Below are 18,132 nucleotides of genomic sequence, written 5' to 3' on the forward strand. Positions count from 1 at the left end.
AAATCCTAAAGTCCCAGTTCTGAAAACTCTTATGAATGTGAATAACTTTATGAACTCAGTGCAGCTACTCACTTGCATAAAGTGAATATGTGTCTAAATGTTTGCAGGATCAGGGCCTAGAGGTAAGGTACAGAGGAAGATGGCACTAAATAGAAAGTTAATGTTAAACTGAACAATTATAGGCCTTCACTGTCCAGGAAAACCACTTCATCAGTGTCCTAGCAACAGTTCTGGTTACAGTAGATATTTACCCCTAGATTTCAAACTCTTGCTACCAACAGGGCAATTTCACTGGTGGTAGACGTGATTGGAGTGCTTCCATAGTAAAGATGCCAATGGCTACTAGTGTTTCTACCTGCCTATCATATAAGCTTGCTTTAGGTATGGTTAGAAAGATGACAGAAGGACAAAAATCCTAGTGTGATATCTACTCTAGCTCTACTACCAATGCCTGTGGTACTATGTACCACTATGCCCGTGGTAGCAATAGTGGGACATTTTAGGGGAAAAAAATGTCTAGTGCATGCAAGACCATAAATTATATTTAAATAGTTGGGTCTATCTCAGTCTCAGTGTTAGTGTAAATGAGCCTCTCTCTCTCTTTCCCGGAAGACATGCTTTTGTAGAGATGTCAGAAGTAGTTGTGCTTGCAAGCCTGGAATGCTTCTGCGTATTTCTGTTAACATCATATTCTCTTAATACAGGATTTATTCTCTTACAACCCCTGTCTGTTTACTGTAAGCCTGGTTTGACATAAGTAATTAAACATGGGGGAGGCCTCATTTCTTGGAAGACAGGATGTGGGTGGTAAATAGATCAGCAGGCTGAAAACAGAACATTTGTGCTAACTAAGATAGGTAAATGGGTCAGTGCGTTAAAAGACAGAGTGTCTGAACTAGCTAAGATAAGGGGAGGAAACACCTAGGAAACCATTTACAAAGAACAAGATAATAATGGACAAGCTAAGTCAGGAATCTAAAGATGAGGTAAAGAGTAGGTCGAACATAGACAGTGTGTGGATAGAGCATGCTGTATAAGGATTGGTTACTACAAAGTAGCCACGCCACTCCCCAAATGTGTGATGCAATATATAGTAAATGCAATGAGAGGTGTCAATGCATATGAGGAAGTCTGATATCAAACTGTGGTCTTGGGAAGTGGATAAAGGTCTCAGAGGGAATCCCAGCATTTACAAATTAACAGATACACAATCTTGGTAATTATTAGCTATGTAAGGACTTAGAATAAGGTGAAAGCATCCTTGTTTGGCTAGCTGATGTAATCTGAACTAACGTAAGGTGTTATTAGGGAAATGAGGCAAAAGTTCCTAGGGTCAATACACTCAGAGCACATAAGCCTCATGAAGAGAACAATATTCATGCCACTCCGTGAAAGCCCACTGTTGTTTAATATTTTAGGGTGTATACAAGAGAACTGCAGCCACAAGAATGAAACTTTGTTGGATGCGCTTTAGCCAGTGGCTCATAAAAATGAACACTCCTAGCACCACTTGTCATAGGTACACAGTGCATTTGTCTGAGCACTCTTCCTTCCCTGGAATACTGGGGTATGGATAAAATGGGACCGGACTCAGCACATCTGGTGAATTCAGAAATGCAAACCCCAAGGTTTCACAAATTCCAGATCACTCCTGATTTTGCCCACCGGTAACATACTGGGGGTAGGTTGTGCCATTTTGCACAGCCTTGGCTAAGGGCGGTGACACCCACACTGCCAAAGAGATTTCAGGAAAGGAGTGTGTCTCAGAGACACTATCCCAGGGTCTGCATAGGGGAAGTGCACAGGCTGTGCCAACCTTTAAGGTTGTGTGGCTTTTTTCACTCTAGTGAACCCATCCCATTGCATATACCAGAAAGGAGGAGGATTGTCCAGTGGGTAGGACACGCGCTTAGGCTTGAGCTCAGCTCTCCATTCCACCACAGATGTCCTGTGTGACCTTGGGCAAATCACCTAGCCTTTCTGTGCCTCATCTGTAAACTGGGGGTAATAGCACTGCGCTACCTCACAGGGCTGTTGTGTGGATAAATACATTGAAGATTGTGAGATGTTCAGATACTATGCTGTAACAGTTTCTAAGCCAGGTGGAGACTTGGTCTTGCGTGTTTGCCCCACACCTCTTTTGTTGTTCCTGTGAGCTGGTCCACAAGGCTGTATTGTGGCATTCAAATCCCTCAGAAGCCCCACCTCTAGCATAATGACAACAAGAAATTAATCAAAGAATCTCTCCCTTAATGTATTGTAAATCTACATATGCCCTCAGATGGGGCTGAGTAAACCCAGAATCTGATCACCCCTGAAAGTTTGGACTTGACAGCCTGGGCCCACCTCATGTACTAAATACTCATGTGCTTTCGTTATTTTATAAAAGCAACTCTCTATTTTTTTCTTTTTCTGCTTTTTCTTCTCTTCACCATTTCACTTCTAGGGCTGGCCTGTATCCATACAGATTTTTTTTCATTGTTATTAATTACAGATGATTTTTCTTCACACTTGCCTGCAAAAACCAGACTAAAATGGACATTTATTGAATGGAGACGGTCTACACTGCAATTGCAGCTCAGGTGCCACTTTGGCAGATTCTGATGCTTCCACCACTTCCCTGCGCCCATCATTCTTGACACTCAGCAGCTCTGTCAAGAAACAAAACTATAGCTCAGCAACACTAATTGCCACTTGCATCCCTAAAACAGCAATCCATGCTCCCTCTATGCAAATTAACCAAAGGCACGCCAAGGAAGACAGACAAAGGAATCTTACACTCAGACAAACATAATAGCAGGGCTACTCCTGCTAACAACCTCTCTCTTAAAAAAGCAAAATAAAAAAACCAAAGAATAGCTACCAAACTTGAAGCGTACATGCAGGCTGTGGAAGGACTGAATAATTAAAACTAGGGGGAGGGGATGTCTAAGGGGCTGGAATTTAGGGAACTGCATCATCATTAGCCCACCACTATACTGCGGACATCTTAAAAACACCTATAGAAATTTGGAGCACCCATTGTATCACAGAAATAGGGTTGGGGTTACACACAAAGATTGAATGAAGAAGTGATACAGGATCTCATTGTAGGTAGATGCATGGAGCAAAGCACTCCAATTCAGGCTGTTTTTTTTTCCCCCCCCCCCTTCTTCTAGTTGTGAGAATAAGTGAAAGTTCATTTTTGTTTTTGGCAAAACCCCAGAGTAATGCTTGTATCACAATAAAAGGAGGAAGGGCAAATTTAGAGTTGAGGTTTGTTTACAGGTTTATTGCCATAGTGGCACTGGGGGTGGGCAGGAATGGCTTTGTTGGGCAGATTCAGGGTTTGTCTACATTTAAAATGCTGCAATGGCGAGAATTCTCCCACCGAGCTAGTGCACTGTTTACACTGGGGATCAGATCGGTTTAACTACATCACAGAATGGTTTTAGAGGGGCTGTGGGAAGCAGTGCTCATTATTGCTGGTCCAAAATGGAACACAGTGTTTTACCCCCAGCACCTGTTTCCAGGTGACAGCAAGTCTGAAGTGACCTCACCAACCTCAAGTCACCACAACAACCCTTTGGAGAGGAAGAGCTATTCCAGGTATTAGACAGGCCCTTGACTTAGGGCCCAGTGGAGTGGCAAGTCATCATTCTGCCTGACTCCTGCTGGAGTATGGCTGGCATGGTCCAAGAATTTTTGTGGACTCTCAAGACCCCGTCACATCTATTCAAATTTAGGCAGAATATATTCATTAGATTACTGTGGCTCTTGTTCTTGATCTCAAGTTACCAACACGATCATCAGCGCTCATGCTCTGCTCATTGCAGGGATGAGAAGAGAGCACGTGCTACTGATAGTCTTAAAATCCCTGCCACCTACTGAATCTCTGTTCATCTCTTGAAACCAAGACTCACAATAAACCTTTCTGGAGACGAACTGTTTGATGAACTTTGTAAAAATAGTATTTGCAGTTTTAAGATAACCTCTGCATATCCAAGCTGTGGCTGGGTCTGGAATTGGAAGTGCCAAAATATGTTTGGAAAGGCGGTACTCCTAGTAATTCTGACCTTAGGACAAATAACTTGAAAGAAGCCAGTCATGATGAACAAACCTGAAGTTAGTGATGATGTCATGAGCATAATATTGTGATATGCTGTCATTACAGAGAGCCAGGTACTATGGATCAAATCCAGCTTGCTTTTCTTAGGTATGTTATCCTTTTTGAAATCAGTGTGTTGGAATTATGGTCAGGGTTTAGTCCTCTTTCTGTGGCATACATGGCCACCAACACTTTTTAGCCAGGGATGACTTGTGCTATGAATTTGTTTTAAGAAAATAGATAGAGTTGGCTAAAAGATGAGTTGAGGGGTTGGCAGGAGGAAAGAATTAACTGGAGTAAGATTTTGATATAAATACGCTTATTCTAAAGAACTTCAGAATAAAATTACAAGCTGAGGTGGAGGTTGTATGTTTAATTACATTCATGGAATAATTCATGAATTATTACAGTGAATATGCTTAACAGTAGGGAATAAAACAACCCTTCTATTCATCACGCACACGCAAACTGCAAATATATAAAACAAATACGATAATATGACAGTTCTCTTTGCCTTTGTTAAAGACAGAGACATTCAAAACAAATTTTCAAAAGAAACATAATAAATAATTAAAATGCAAGTCTCTGGGCTTAATAATATATAATATTATTACCGTAATAATATATATCAGAAAAGGAGTAGGAGGGTACAGGGAGAAAGACCCCCAGAGGAAAACTTGTTTTGTGATATTTAAAACTACATCACCAATTAGTTACAATAGGGAACAATCAGGCATTGACAGGGGCATTAGGTGATCTAACAGGTCTTCTTCATCTCCAGATGTTATGATTCTATATATCCATGTTGCCACCAAGATCATCTTCTATGCACGTTGATAGGACTGCCACCTCCCTTCTTGAATCCCTTGATTTTCTCATGAAATTTAAAAGTCCTTGTCCTCTTCACAGCTCTTTTCTGAGCTATATCTCTGGTCCCATTACTTATTGCAAACCCATCCTCTTTGCTCCCCTAACTCCTCCTGCCCAACCACTTCCTTATATCCTTCTCCCATGGCCATTGTCATGCATTTTTCTTTTCTGCCTCTTATACCTGGGTTCTTCTCTCTAGACAGGTATAGCAAGCACCTACTTTTTCCTCTTTCAGATCCCTACTCATGATCTATTTCTTCCACAAAGCAAATGCCTCAAAATGAATAATTTATCCAAGTTCAGCCTTTTTTCTTGTTACAGAATATCATTCTCTCTAATTTATTTGTTATTTTAATGTATTCAGTATTTTTGTGCATGAAATATTTTAGCTCTATGGACTGATTGTGAAAAGATCTGTGCAAGTATTTAATATTCACTACTCACACCCATAGCTCTGGTCAGCCACTCAAGCAGACTTTTACAATTGCGGGATCAGGAATGAAAAATAAAGTATCAACATTAAATATTTTGGGTACAATCCAAGCCCCATTTAAGTCAAAGGCAAAACTGTCATTGACTTCAGTGAGACATGATTTCATCATTTTCCTTAAGGGAAAACTAACTCTATTCTTTGTAAAGGAAAGTTGATTCACTGGAAGAAAAAGAAGAAAAAGAGAGACGTTATTTCTTAGCAAGGCAATGCAGTCCAGTGAAAATGGCACTGAACTGTGACTCATGGGTTCTAGTCTCAACTCTATTGTATGACCTTGGGCAAGTCTCTTCCCCTCCTCCACCCTTTGCCATTTCGGCTGTCACTTGCTATGTGTCTCAACAGCAGCTAACACAATTGGACCTCAGTCTCAGCTGAGGCTCCCATAGGCTACGCTTGGTACTTCAGTAGGAATTCTCTTATGGCAGACTGTCTTAATTCTTTGCCACTCTCTCCAAGGGATAGCTGTAGGGCTAGATAGTCCTCTGTCCTGGGGTGAGGCAGCTGTTCTGACAGCTTACCAATACGGTGCTGGTCTTACAGAATCTGTCAATAAGGAAGGAAAATGTATGACTCACATCTGTGGGTTTTCATCCTCCCTCCTCCTTTTTCAAGGGAGCGTGTCCCTTGGGAAACAAGCCTTATGATAGCAGGCCAGAGGGGTGACACACATGTGAACATATGGCAGTGTCCTCCCAGTGCATATTACTTGTCAACAGACACAGGAAAGAACTTGCCATGGTTATGTTGTTTATCACCCATATGGTTTTCTATTGCTCCTGATAGCAGATAAATTACAACTACTTCCAAAAACTCTTGCTAATAATAGTTCAGATTTGTTCCAAATATAGATGCTTACTCTTTCCTTTTGGTACTTCAACAGAATTCATTGAGAGCCAGGCACTATCTTTTCATTGCACAGCAGGGGCTCTGACGCACTAAAAAGACAGAAAAAAAAAAAAAAGAGGAGTCAGCAGAGACACTGAGCCAATAAAGGGATTAACTGGGATAGGGGACACAAACTTGCGCTGGGAGTTAGCAGGTTCTTGATTTCAGGAGAAGGAAAAGTCACTCTTTCATACAGTGCAAAACTCTGCATGTTTGTGGATAGCTACAGAACTGGATAGTGACACAGAATGCTGAGCATTGTTTCTATGAAGTGTCGGGCAAAATGACATGATAGATCTACATTGCTGTTACTAGAGATACAAGATAGGAAAATTGACTTGACATGTATATGGACTCTCCTTTCCCACAAGCGCAGAACGTAAGACTATAAGAACGGCCATACAGGGTCAGACCAATGGTCCATCTAGCCCAGTATCTTGTCTTCCACAGTGGCCAATGTCAGGTGCTTCAGAGGGAATGAATAGAATCGGTAATTATCAAGTGATCCATCCCATCGGGCATTCCCAGCCTCTAGCAAACATCAATCCCTGCCTATCTTGGCTAATAGCCATTGATGGACCTATCCTTCATGAACTTACCTAGTTCTTTTTTTAACCACATTTTAGTGTTGGCCTTCACAACACCCTCTGGCAAGGAGTTCCACAGATTGACTGTGCATTTGTGAAGAAATACTTCACTTTGTTCGTTTTAAACCTGCTGCCTATTAATTTCATCAATTTCAAACCCCTAGATTTCTGTTATGAGAAGTAAATAATACTTTATTTACTTTCTCCACACCAGTCATGATTTTACAGACCTCTATCATATACCCTCTTAATTGTCTCTTTCCCAAATGGAAAAGTCCCAGTCTTATTAATCTCATCTCATTTGGAAGCTTTTCCATACCCCTAACCATTTTAGTTGCCCTTTCCTGTATCTTTTCCCATTCCAATCTATCTTTTTTGAAATGGGGCAACCAGATCTTCATGCAGGATTCAAGATGTGGACATACCATGGATTTATAAAGAGGCAATATGATATTTTCTGTCTTATTTTCTATCTCTTTCCTAATGATTCCCAACATTCTGTTAGATTTTTTGACTGCTGCTGCACATTGAGTGGATGTTTTCAGAGAACTAACTACATTGACCTCAATATCTCTTTCTTGAGTGGTAACAGCTAATTTAGACCCCTTCATTTTATATGTATAGTTGGGATTATGTTTTCCAATGTGCATTACTTTGCATTTATCAACATTGAATTTCATCTGCCATTTTGTTGCCCAGTCACCTGGTTTTGTGAGATCCCTTTGTAACTCTTTTCAGTCTGCTTTGGATTGAACTAATTTGAGTAGTTTTGTATCATCTGCAAATTTTGCCATTTCACTATTTACTCCTTTTTCCAGATCATTTATGAATATGTTGAACAGTTCTGGTCCCAGTACAGACCCTGAGGGACACCATTATTTACCTCTCTCCATTCTGAAAACTGACCATTTATTCCTACCCTTTGTTTCCTATCTTTTAACCAGTTACTTATTCAGGAGCGGACTGTCCCTCTTATCACATGACCTCTTACTTTGCTTAATAGCCTTTGGTGAGAGACCTTGTCAAAGGCTTTCTGAAAATCTAGGTACACTATATCCACTGGATCACCCTTATCCACATGCTTGTTAATCCCTTCAGAGGATTCTAGTAGATTGGTGAGGCATGATTTCCCTTTTCAAAAAACATGTTGACTCTTCCCCAACAAATCATATTCATCTATGTAGCTGATAATTCTGTTCTTTACTATAGTTTCAACCAATTTGCCTGGTACTGAAGTTAGACTTACTGGCCTGTAAGATTGTCTTTGGAGCCTTTTTTAATAATTGGCATCACATTAGCTATCTTCCAGTCATCTGGTACAGAAGCCGATTTACATGATTGGTTACATACCACAGTTAGTAGTTCTGCAATTTCACATCTGAGTTCCTTCAGAATCTTTGGGTGGATACCATCTGGTCCTGGTGACTTACTACTGTTTAATTTATCAATTTGTTCCAAAACCTCCTCTAATGACACCTCAATCTGGGACAGTTTCTCAGATTTGTCACCTAAAAAGAATGGCTCAGGTTTGATGAAAATTCAAGTTATTCACATTATAAAAATGGCTTATGAGGTATATAGTTAACATCCTGCCCCTTGGTGATGATAAGGTTTACACTTTCAAATGTTAATGGTTTCTATCTTGCAGATGGAGGAACTGAAGCACAAAAGGTTAAACAGTCAAATTTTCAAACAGGAAGGAAAATTATTTCTGAACAAAAGGTTTCAAAATATTTAGAAAATGTTTTGGAAGTTATGTGTATTCTTCCATTGTCTGGCAGATTTAAGAATCCTTATACAAGAGTGGTTGCATTTTACAGCCAGTTTGCACAGGTGAAAAGCTGATTTAAAATTTTTAACCAACTGTTTTTTCAATGAAAAACACTGATTTGTCAAAATCAAAACTGTTCACGAAACAGGTTCCATTTTTTGATGAATCTCCTGACTGAAAATTATTTTGACAATCTCTTTCGAAATTGTTGAAATATCCTGTTATGACATTTTTGAACGGGGGAAAAATTCCTTAAACTTCCGAGTCTGAACTACTCTTTGTTTGGAAATTTTACTAAATTTAGACTATCAAAGGTACAAAAAAAAGTTGCAATTACAATGAAACATTTTGAAATTATCAAAACAAATGTTTCAGTTGACCCAATTTTTTTTTAATATATGTTTGTTTTTTGGGACAGACCTTTCTTTTGTCCTGATTTGGGAAAAAAGTTAAACTATCTCAAAGAATCCTCACAGGATGGGAAAACTGTTTCCATCCTGCCTTAGTGCAAAGGAGTAGGGAGAATTACACCTGCCACCCTACAACTAAAAGTAGTTTTACTTTTTAAAAAAATGTTCTTTGGATAACTTGTACAGTTTCAATCAGTCTTGGTTTTTCTCAATGTCACTTAGCTAATTCTTCCACCACTCTCCTTGTACTGCAACAAACTTCATTTGAACACTTTTCTCTCTGTCGTGCTCTGGAGGCTGTTATAATCATTTCTGAAGTGTTTGGGTTTGGAGTATGGCTATTATCAAGGCCTCAGTCCTGGACTGAACTCTATGCAGATTGATTCCTGTCCATGGGGTCCGTGGGAATCTGTACAGGAGCCAAATGTGCAGAAAGCATTGCAGGATCAGGACCTACATTATTATTCACAGATAACAGAAAACCATTTCATATATAGTATGATGGGATTATATAAAGTAGTTAAGAATGGACAAAAAGAGGAGGAACATTATTGAATACAGTGGGAGATGTTACCTGGACATAATGATTTTTTTTTTTTGCTATAATTATTACTGAATTGACTTGGAGGATTTATGTTTAGTGTCCATTCTAAGCTAATTACATTTTTTGCAGGGTAGAGCAGATCATAAAAGAAATCCTTAGGACACAGTGAAGGGATAGTTTTTTCTTTCAGGTGGATAGAACTTTGACGGGAAACAATGACAGGCTAATGTAAACAACGTATTTTGCCTACCTTTATGTTTCAATAGAGTAGTTCAATATAACCACATTTCTCAAAAGACTCATATTCTGTTATTGAAAGGTAATGGTGGGAATCAACTTAAGAACATGTAAAATGTAAGATTTTTTAATCAATGAGAAGCTATTAATTTAACCAACCCTTCCTGTAATAATATTGAGACAGACTGTCTGCCTGTTTTTACATTATAGCTAGCTTTGCAATCTGTGTGGAACCTAATGAGGTGTGTAATTTTTATGAATTTATTGTGACTAGATGAAGGAATTAAATGCTGCCAAATTTTTAGCAATTCTCTCTCAGTTTTTTTAAATGAAGAACTTACAGTTTTAGTATGAGCTGTTGACTTTTGCCACTGCCCAAGAAACTAATTTCCCTGGTCTCAAATAGGCATATTAAGCACAGACTTGTGACCTAGGCCACCAGGGAGCTGCCTTCCACCCATGTAAAGCCATATCTGCTGGTACAACTGCTTTCATTTAAATCATACTCTGTGTGTGTGGCCAAATGGCAGCACAGGTCTTGCCGGCCTTAGGAGCCCAAATAACTATCCTTCTCTATACGGAGATTCAGTTCCTGAATCTACTCAACCAGCAGCTGGATGAAGTTCAAAACCCCTCCTTGAGCTTTATTATAGATAAAGTGCTGCACCTTTAAGCCACATAAATTCACTAGGGCTTCCATAATCCAAAATATAGGATTTAATTTAAGCATACATTACTCCACCCTCATGATTACTACCATAGGCGTCAATGTCATAATACTCACACGGTTAAAGGTTTCCCTGGACTGGGGCCTTGCTGCTGGTAATGTTGTATATGAACCTGCTATTCACTGATGGGAGTTCCATGGCATGGACTTTGAGGATAACAAAATTTTAAAACAGAGTCCAATTTACCAGTAATTTAGCTAGATTTTATATTTGTTTCCTTTCTTTCTTTGTTGTTTTCCTTATTTCTATTCAATTTAATATAAGCTCCTATACTGTCCCATCACTGTGGCATCTGAATGCCTTCCATTAGTGCACTAAGTGACATGACTAACATCCAAAATACAAGTCACATACATTGGCTTTTTCTCTGTCTTTGGAGAAATGTAACAGATGTTTTATTGGCATATGGGATGCACAGAATTTGAAAGGTTACCCCCTCATTTTTGAGTCGGCTTGGCCAGAAAACAAGAACTCCATCTTGTGAAAAAAACGGAGGTTTCACAGTTGGTTTTTGTTAAACTAAGATTTTTCATGGAAAAGGAGACAGAGATCCATCCCAGACTAGCCAATAGCCCAGTGGTCAGGGTGCTGATGTGGGAGAGAAAGGTTAAAATCCCTGCTTTGAATAAGGCAGAGAAAGGACTTAAACCCATATTCCCCACATCATAGCTCAGTGTCCTAAGCATTGGCTACTCCAGAAATTCCTACCTGGAACTGAGACACTTTCCTCACAAGAATTTAATTGAAACCCATATGTTTCCATGAAGAATTTTGGTTTTGATGAATCAGCATTTTCCAATGAAAAAATGTTTTGTAAAAAAAATTCCTGACCAACTCCATCCCCGAGGGAGCTAGGAAAGAACTTCAGAATCTCAAGTGAGCTGACCTTTTCCTATGGTTGAGCCTGTCCCACAAGAGCTCCCACTCTGATCCAACATAGCAACAGGGCAGGTGGATTTATGGCATATGAGTGTATACATGCTACCTATCCACACAGTCAGACTAAAGGAAGGAAAAGCCTACCCGTCAATCTAGATTTGACACACATGTATCGTACATCTTTAAGGACGGATCATATGTTTAAAATAAATATCTGAATACATCTGCTGATCAGTGGTTGGTCCTTGATTTATCAACTTTCTCTGCAATGTTTCCATAATCTTTTAATCTGCACTCCACCTAACACAATACCGCATGTAGAAGCTATAGTACAACCACAAAGAATGGTTACATTTGCTGATAAGGAGAGCTATACCTATACAGTTGCAGTCTGCAAAGAGCACTAAATCATTTTATTTTTTTGACAGGCATTACCAAGCTTATAATAGGATTTTAGTCAGGTGCTCGAGAACCATGTTGCTTTTAAAAATACTGCACTGTCTCTTTAAGATTAGGGAAAGGCAAAGTAAAGGTATCATTACCGTGCAGATTATGTGTAAACTAAGATCCCATTCTGCAAGGTATCTAACCACATGCCTAACTGAAAGTGTGTAAATAGGCCCTATTGGGTGAAATCCTGGCTCCCCAAAAGTCAAAGGGAATTTTGCCATTGTCTTCAGGATTTCACTTCAATGAGGCTAATCACAAATAATATGCTGAAAGTTAGTCACATATTAGAATAGCTTGATTAAACAGGGCCAAAATGGATCGTTTTAATCAAACATTTTTATCCATAAAAGGTAAACTGTCAAAAGACAAAATCAAAGTAGGCTGATCTATATTTGGTTTCTGTACTACAGTAACACTTGTCTCTTTAAACGGAAAGAAAACTGGCCAATTTTTTTAATGACTTTTTCAACAGGCCTGTTTTATGTTGTTTGAATCTAAACAATTCTGAAATAAGCTCTCTCTCTTCCCCCAACTTTCATGAGAATAGGCTATTGTTTTCAAATAAAATACTATTAGTGAACATTAATACAGACTTACTAATGATTGTACATTCCCTATTAGTTAGTAGATCAAAGACATTTGAGAGATCTGCTACTGAGCAGTAAATGTAATTGTAACCCCTTAAGTTAAAGTGAAAAACTAGAACATAGTTATAATAAGACCTCAGTCACCACAACAAAAATAAATAGCAAACAATAATACAGAGCAAATAATGTAAGAGAGTGGTTGGTTTTTTTAAATGGGGAAAGGAGAGTTAACGTGACTGGATAATGAACGGTAGACACTTTCTAAAACTCAGGGATATGTATACACCAACCAATAGTGTATGACAAATGAAACATATTTAACAAGCCTAATTTTTTTTTCTGATTTAATAGAACCCAATAAATGGAAACTGTGTGTCCAAAATAATGAAAAGGGCACAAAATTTATCTCATTCTGTTGCATCCTTTCTGTGTTCTTTTGTCCTTTGATTGCACTGGTGGATAATATTATTTTGTTCCCAAGGAAATATGTCCCTTTGATTAGGTTGCAGATATTCTCTCATTTGTCACTGTTCTATCAAGCTATGCCATGTAACAGCAGGAACCCTTGATTATTTAATTGCTTGTAAGAACTCATTAAATCTTACTATCAATCATAGGACATATGGTAAATATCACCCAATGGTATGAGAGGTTGTAATAGTGATCTGTCACTGGGGCATACCCTTTCTTTAGTAGCACAGGCCCTTTGTTTAGTTGCCTGATCATAATATTTTTTAATTAATATTGATTTACAAGAGAGGATTCATCTACTGGCATTAATCTATGGTTAGAGGAATAAACATGAGATTTAGTAATTTCTTTATGAAATTTAAAAAACCTGAAATAAGAGACATGGTTTTATAGTGTTATGTAGTTGGTTTTGGTCCAATGATAATCTAATTTATTCCTAAAAGTGCACAAGCCTCATTGAGAAAGCTATATAGTGATTCAAACGATAAGTGAATAGGTGTTGCAATGTCAATATCAACACCTGGATGGAATCGCTGGAGGAAAAAACTGGATCTGAATCAACTGTTGTCGGAAAAAGGCCTTTTCAAATAACAGAAAATTAAAAGAAGCTACTTTATTTGACTAAGGAAAGCAAATTTTTAGTTATAGTTGCTGTTAGAAAGAAGTCGCCTAAAACAGCATTGTGATAAATATCTATGATGCGTTTTAACTCTAGAAATTATGTGTGTACATGGGATGAAACTGAAATACCCAGCTGCTAAATGTCTTAGGGCAAATGTTTTGAAATTGATGTGGCAACTTATTTCAGATGTGCAGTTGCGAAAGCAAAAGCAATGCAATAAAGATAAATGTGCTTCTCTGAAATAAGGCTGCAACAGCCAAATTCTATTGGAGTCTGCTGTGAGTTTTTCCAGATTTATAACGGTAAAGAGTAAAAGTAAGAGAAGCATTTGGTCCTCTTTTTATAATGATGACTCTTTCAGTGTTTACATTGAAAACATTGAAAGTGAGCAGGCTTCACCAGCCTTTTCATGGTAATCTTCAGTATCAATTTGAGATCCTTCCAGCACAAAAGATTCTCATTTGCTGGGGGAACATATTCAGCAAGCCACCACTTTTCTCCACTTTTGGCTGTCAGTGCTCTGTCGGTAGTGTGTGTAGTTGCATTCTAAGGAATTTTCTCAGGTTCTAAGCTATTATTTTATAATCTCTAACGACAGTTGTCTGTGCAAAATCCAAAGAGAAATAGCTAGATAAAGAAGATCAGAGTATAAGAATTCACTTTCAGAATGTCTTTATTTCTATATCTTACATATGACATAGCAGGATCCCCATATGATGTGTAGCGCTGAATGTTCTTAAGATGACATGTAGGTTTTGTCATGACAGCTGCGCAGGTTTTTCAGATTAAGTTCTAGAATAGTATTTGTAAATTCCTGAAATACATTTTTGCAGGTGAATCACAATCTGGTGTCAATTTCACTGGGCTTTTGGTTCAATGGGTGATCTCTATAGAAGTAGCAGTGGAGATTTGAGTCTCCATAAAGAGTAAAGAGCCACAGTCACTTCACCTTAAAATATATCAGAAGGGGAGTTATGAATGGCAAGAAACAGCTGGCAAGGCCTTACTATCTGCAACATGCATCTGCTTTCAGGTGTGGAAACAGGGGAAGAGAGTGTTTATTTCTTTCTGTCATTAGTTATTTAGTAGCATTAAGGTAAAGATTGTATTTTTTGGTCTATCTTGTGTATGTTTCTGTATATATTGTTCCTGTTCTGTCAGTAGGAGTACTACTATGTATATTAATCATTTGTCACTGTTGAGCAACATGGCAATTGGACCAGGACACAAATGGGGGGTGGAAGGGATGGGGCTTTCAGAAAACAGTTTATCTGAGAGAGGAGAGAGGCACTCTGGGAGATAAATTTAAAACAATCTGGGTCCCAGGACCTTTTCAGCTTTCTAAAATTAGACAAGTTGGGTCTATTCTGTGCCTGTAAATTCAGAGGACTGTTGGAGTATCACGTTATAGCTTTTGCAATAGTAAAGGCCAGTGTTACGGTTCCATGGGGACTTCCGTTATAACACTCTCCAACTTGCTGCCAATCATAAACTTTTTCAAAAATTCTCCTTTTTGTTCTGAAATGTTCTGTGCTTGCGCACAATAAAAAAGGAATTAAAAATTTAAAAACCAGTCTCAGAAAAAATAGTTCACTTGTTTTTCAATTGGGGTTCAATTCTGTACTTCCTACTCAAGCAAGACTCCCATTCACTTCCGTGGAGCGCAGGATTGATTCCCATGATGTGAAGGGAAAAGTATAAGGCCAGATTCTCTGCTATAGTGCATATGCGCTGAGCACAGCTAATGGTGGTATGAGGCGTGCAAAGGAGTCATTTTCAGTTTCATTTCCTGGAACTGATTCTGTTCCTCAAGATTTCTCTAAAATATGCCACCTGCCAATGACCTCCCCATGGGCCATTCTGGCAGCAACGGATCACCAGAGAGCAGAATGCTATGCCACCAGAGGAATCTTTCAGTGACAAGATGCATAAGATTTAAGTCTTCTCTGATACTGTACTTCATGCAAATGCATTGGCAAAAAGCCACACAAGTAGACCCTACATGAATAGCAAGTGTTGTTCTGTTGGGAGTGGCGATGATTCTGGTGCCAATTCTCTACTGCCTTACATCTCATGAAGCCATTTAAAGCTGTACAAATCAGAAAGGTGGTGTTTTACTGCCACTTTGCACAAGTTGAAATGACTACACAAGGTGTTGGCCATACAGAATCAGGCCTTTTGGGTGAAATATTGCTGCTACTGATGTGAGTTTTGCCATTTATTTCAGTGGGGGCCAGGATTTCAGCCTCTGTCTTGAAAACACATGCATATTTCTGTTAGTGATTTAGGAATTCATATTAGCTTCAGAGATATTTGGCATTTTTGGGAAGGGTGTCAAAGGATCAGCTAATCAAATGCTATACAGTAGTTTGATGTCATCTTGAAAATACTTCAGAGACCAATTAAAAATAAAACCACAAACAAACAAAACACCACAACTGCAGATACTGGAAATATTACATCATATATATATATTTTTTGCTCTGTATGCAGAGGTACAGTGCCTGTATGCAGATGAACCTGTCTTTTTTCATCTCTAGCGGGTATAGCACCACATATCAGTTAATGGGGATAAAAATTTTCTTTGTGAAATGCTTTGAGATCTATGGATGAAAAATACTATATACAAGCTAAATATTATTAACGGTGCAGAGCAACGGAATATACTTTATTTTCCTGAGAATAATGGTTTTAACCAAAAGGACCTCACAGACTTAATCTATTGATGAAAACTACATTACAACTTTATTACTTTCAAGCTAGAGTTGGACCAGTGAGGTCAGCTCAAGAGTAATGAATGATACCTTAAAGTAGCAAAAAGAGTTATTATTTACATATGTAGTGATATCTTGGTGGAAGTATACCAAAGAGGCTGCGAGATTATGCCACAAAGTACAGAAAGTCTTCCAGGAAGTAAAGTGCATAAGCTTTGCTATATGAGTGTTGAGCAAAACCCATTAAAACCCATTAAAGGGACTCAAACTGTAGACAAAAGGTAAAAAAGGATTGATTTGCTGTAGCCATAGAGGCAATAGAATGTCCATTTATTAATTAAAAGTACACTTTATGTATTGTGATGTGATAAATAGTTTGACTGTTTAGGTTAATTCCCTTACAAATGCACCTAGGGCTATTAACATTGATAAATTATGCACTACTACTTTTTAAGTTTCTGACAGACAGTCTTCACAAGTACCTACTATTTTCTTTTGGGTTTTAAACAACAATTTTGTCTAATTATAACTGACATTTAACCCTTCTTATTACAAATTTCTTACTCAGGAAGAAAAAAAAAGAAACATCTGCAAACATCTCTCTCCTCCCTGCAACACACACACATACACAGAGTGGACACACTTGAAAAGTAACTTCTGTTTTGAAAGACTCCACTGGATTGAAGGTTATTGTCCTCTATTTTAAATAAGGAATACTGCTGGACCCAGTAATCGCTCTTGAAAAAGAGAAATATTTTAAATGGGACCACTGTATTTGTGTATGTGGTCACACACACATACATATCAGAAGCTTTTTTGGGTGTTCAGCTTGGTGCCTGTGCTGAGTAATCAACAGCTGAAAATCAGGCCTCAAAGTGTAAAACATCTAAAATTCAACTCAAATGATTTTTTAAAAAATATTGATTGTGTGTATGTGTGTCTACACACACACATTGAGCAGTATGAGTGAGCCTTCTACAATCACATGCTGTGTCTGCATAGATGCACATCTTTCTTATGGCATTTAAAGGATGTGTCACTTAAAATGAAAGAGCTATTCAAAATAAGTTGTAATAATGCTATCTATCACAATTTTACAAGAGCAGGAGCTTTCAGTTTGTGCATATTTTGTCAGGAAGTCAATTTAAAGCTTATAAATATGAATTGCTAGTTCAGAACACTTTTAACCACGGAACACTTACACAACACTGAACTACCACCAAGAGCATCTCAAGATAGTCACAGAGTAGAGTTATCCACCTGGAACACAAGTAGGAGTATTGGGGAAAGACTTGGTCACATATTGACTTTTAGGGGTGGATCAGGCACGGATGCCTCAATTCCTGGACCATCAAAAGATCAGGACATAAAAGTAGAGCCGTTGCAAGTTAGGACATGCATGTTTCTACCTCCTTTCCAGGCATTTGTCAGACACAATAATTAAACCAATCTTCTAGACCACAAACAAATTATATCTAACTAGCTAGTAAGAGGTTTCCATTCCTCACAGGAAGGTGTGGCACCATGTGATTAGCTTTCCCCGTGGAAATATTCTACCTATGTGCTCACATGGGGGGAGGGGTCAGATCCTCAGCTGGTATAAATCAGCATAGCTTCACCGGAAACCAGCTCTGGTTTTGTATCTGAGCACCTCAAAAATGCTAATGAATTTATCCTACCAATACTTATGTGAAGTAGAAAAGTTTTTGAGAACCGAGGCACAGAGAAATTACATCATTTGGCGAAGGTCACAGTGACTTGTCTAAGTGACTTATGTTGTCTCAGTCTAGTGTATTT

General features: G+C 38.4%; 1 long non-coding RNA gene across 1 annotated transcript in view; it reads right to left on the reverse strand.

Annotated features, from left to right (window-relative positions):
- Positions 1 to 18,132, reverse strand: part of LOC137162114 (uncharacterized) — a 31,904-nt gene that overhangs the window by 11,702 nt on the left and 2,070 nt on the right. The window contains exon 2 of the long non-coding RNA XR_010922284.1: positions 6,307 to 6,385. This is a non-coding gene — a long non-coding RNA (uncharacterized lncRNA). The remainder of the gene's footprint in view (positions 1 to 6,306; positions 6,386 to 18,132) is intronic.

Source organism: Emydura macquarii, unplaced genomic scaffold, assembly GCF_026122565.2.
Source record: "Emydura macquarii macquarii isolate MOO-44397 ecotype Brisbane River unplaced genomic scaffold, CSIRO-AGI_Emac_v2 contig_2422, whole genome shotgun sequence".
NCBI classification, from domain to species: domain Eukaryota; kingdom Metazoa; phylum Chordata; order Testudines; family Chelidae; genus Emydura; species Emydura macquarii.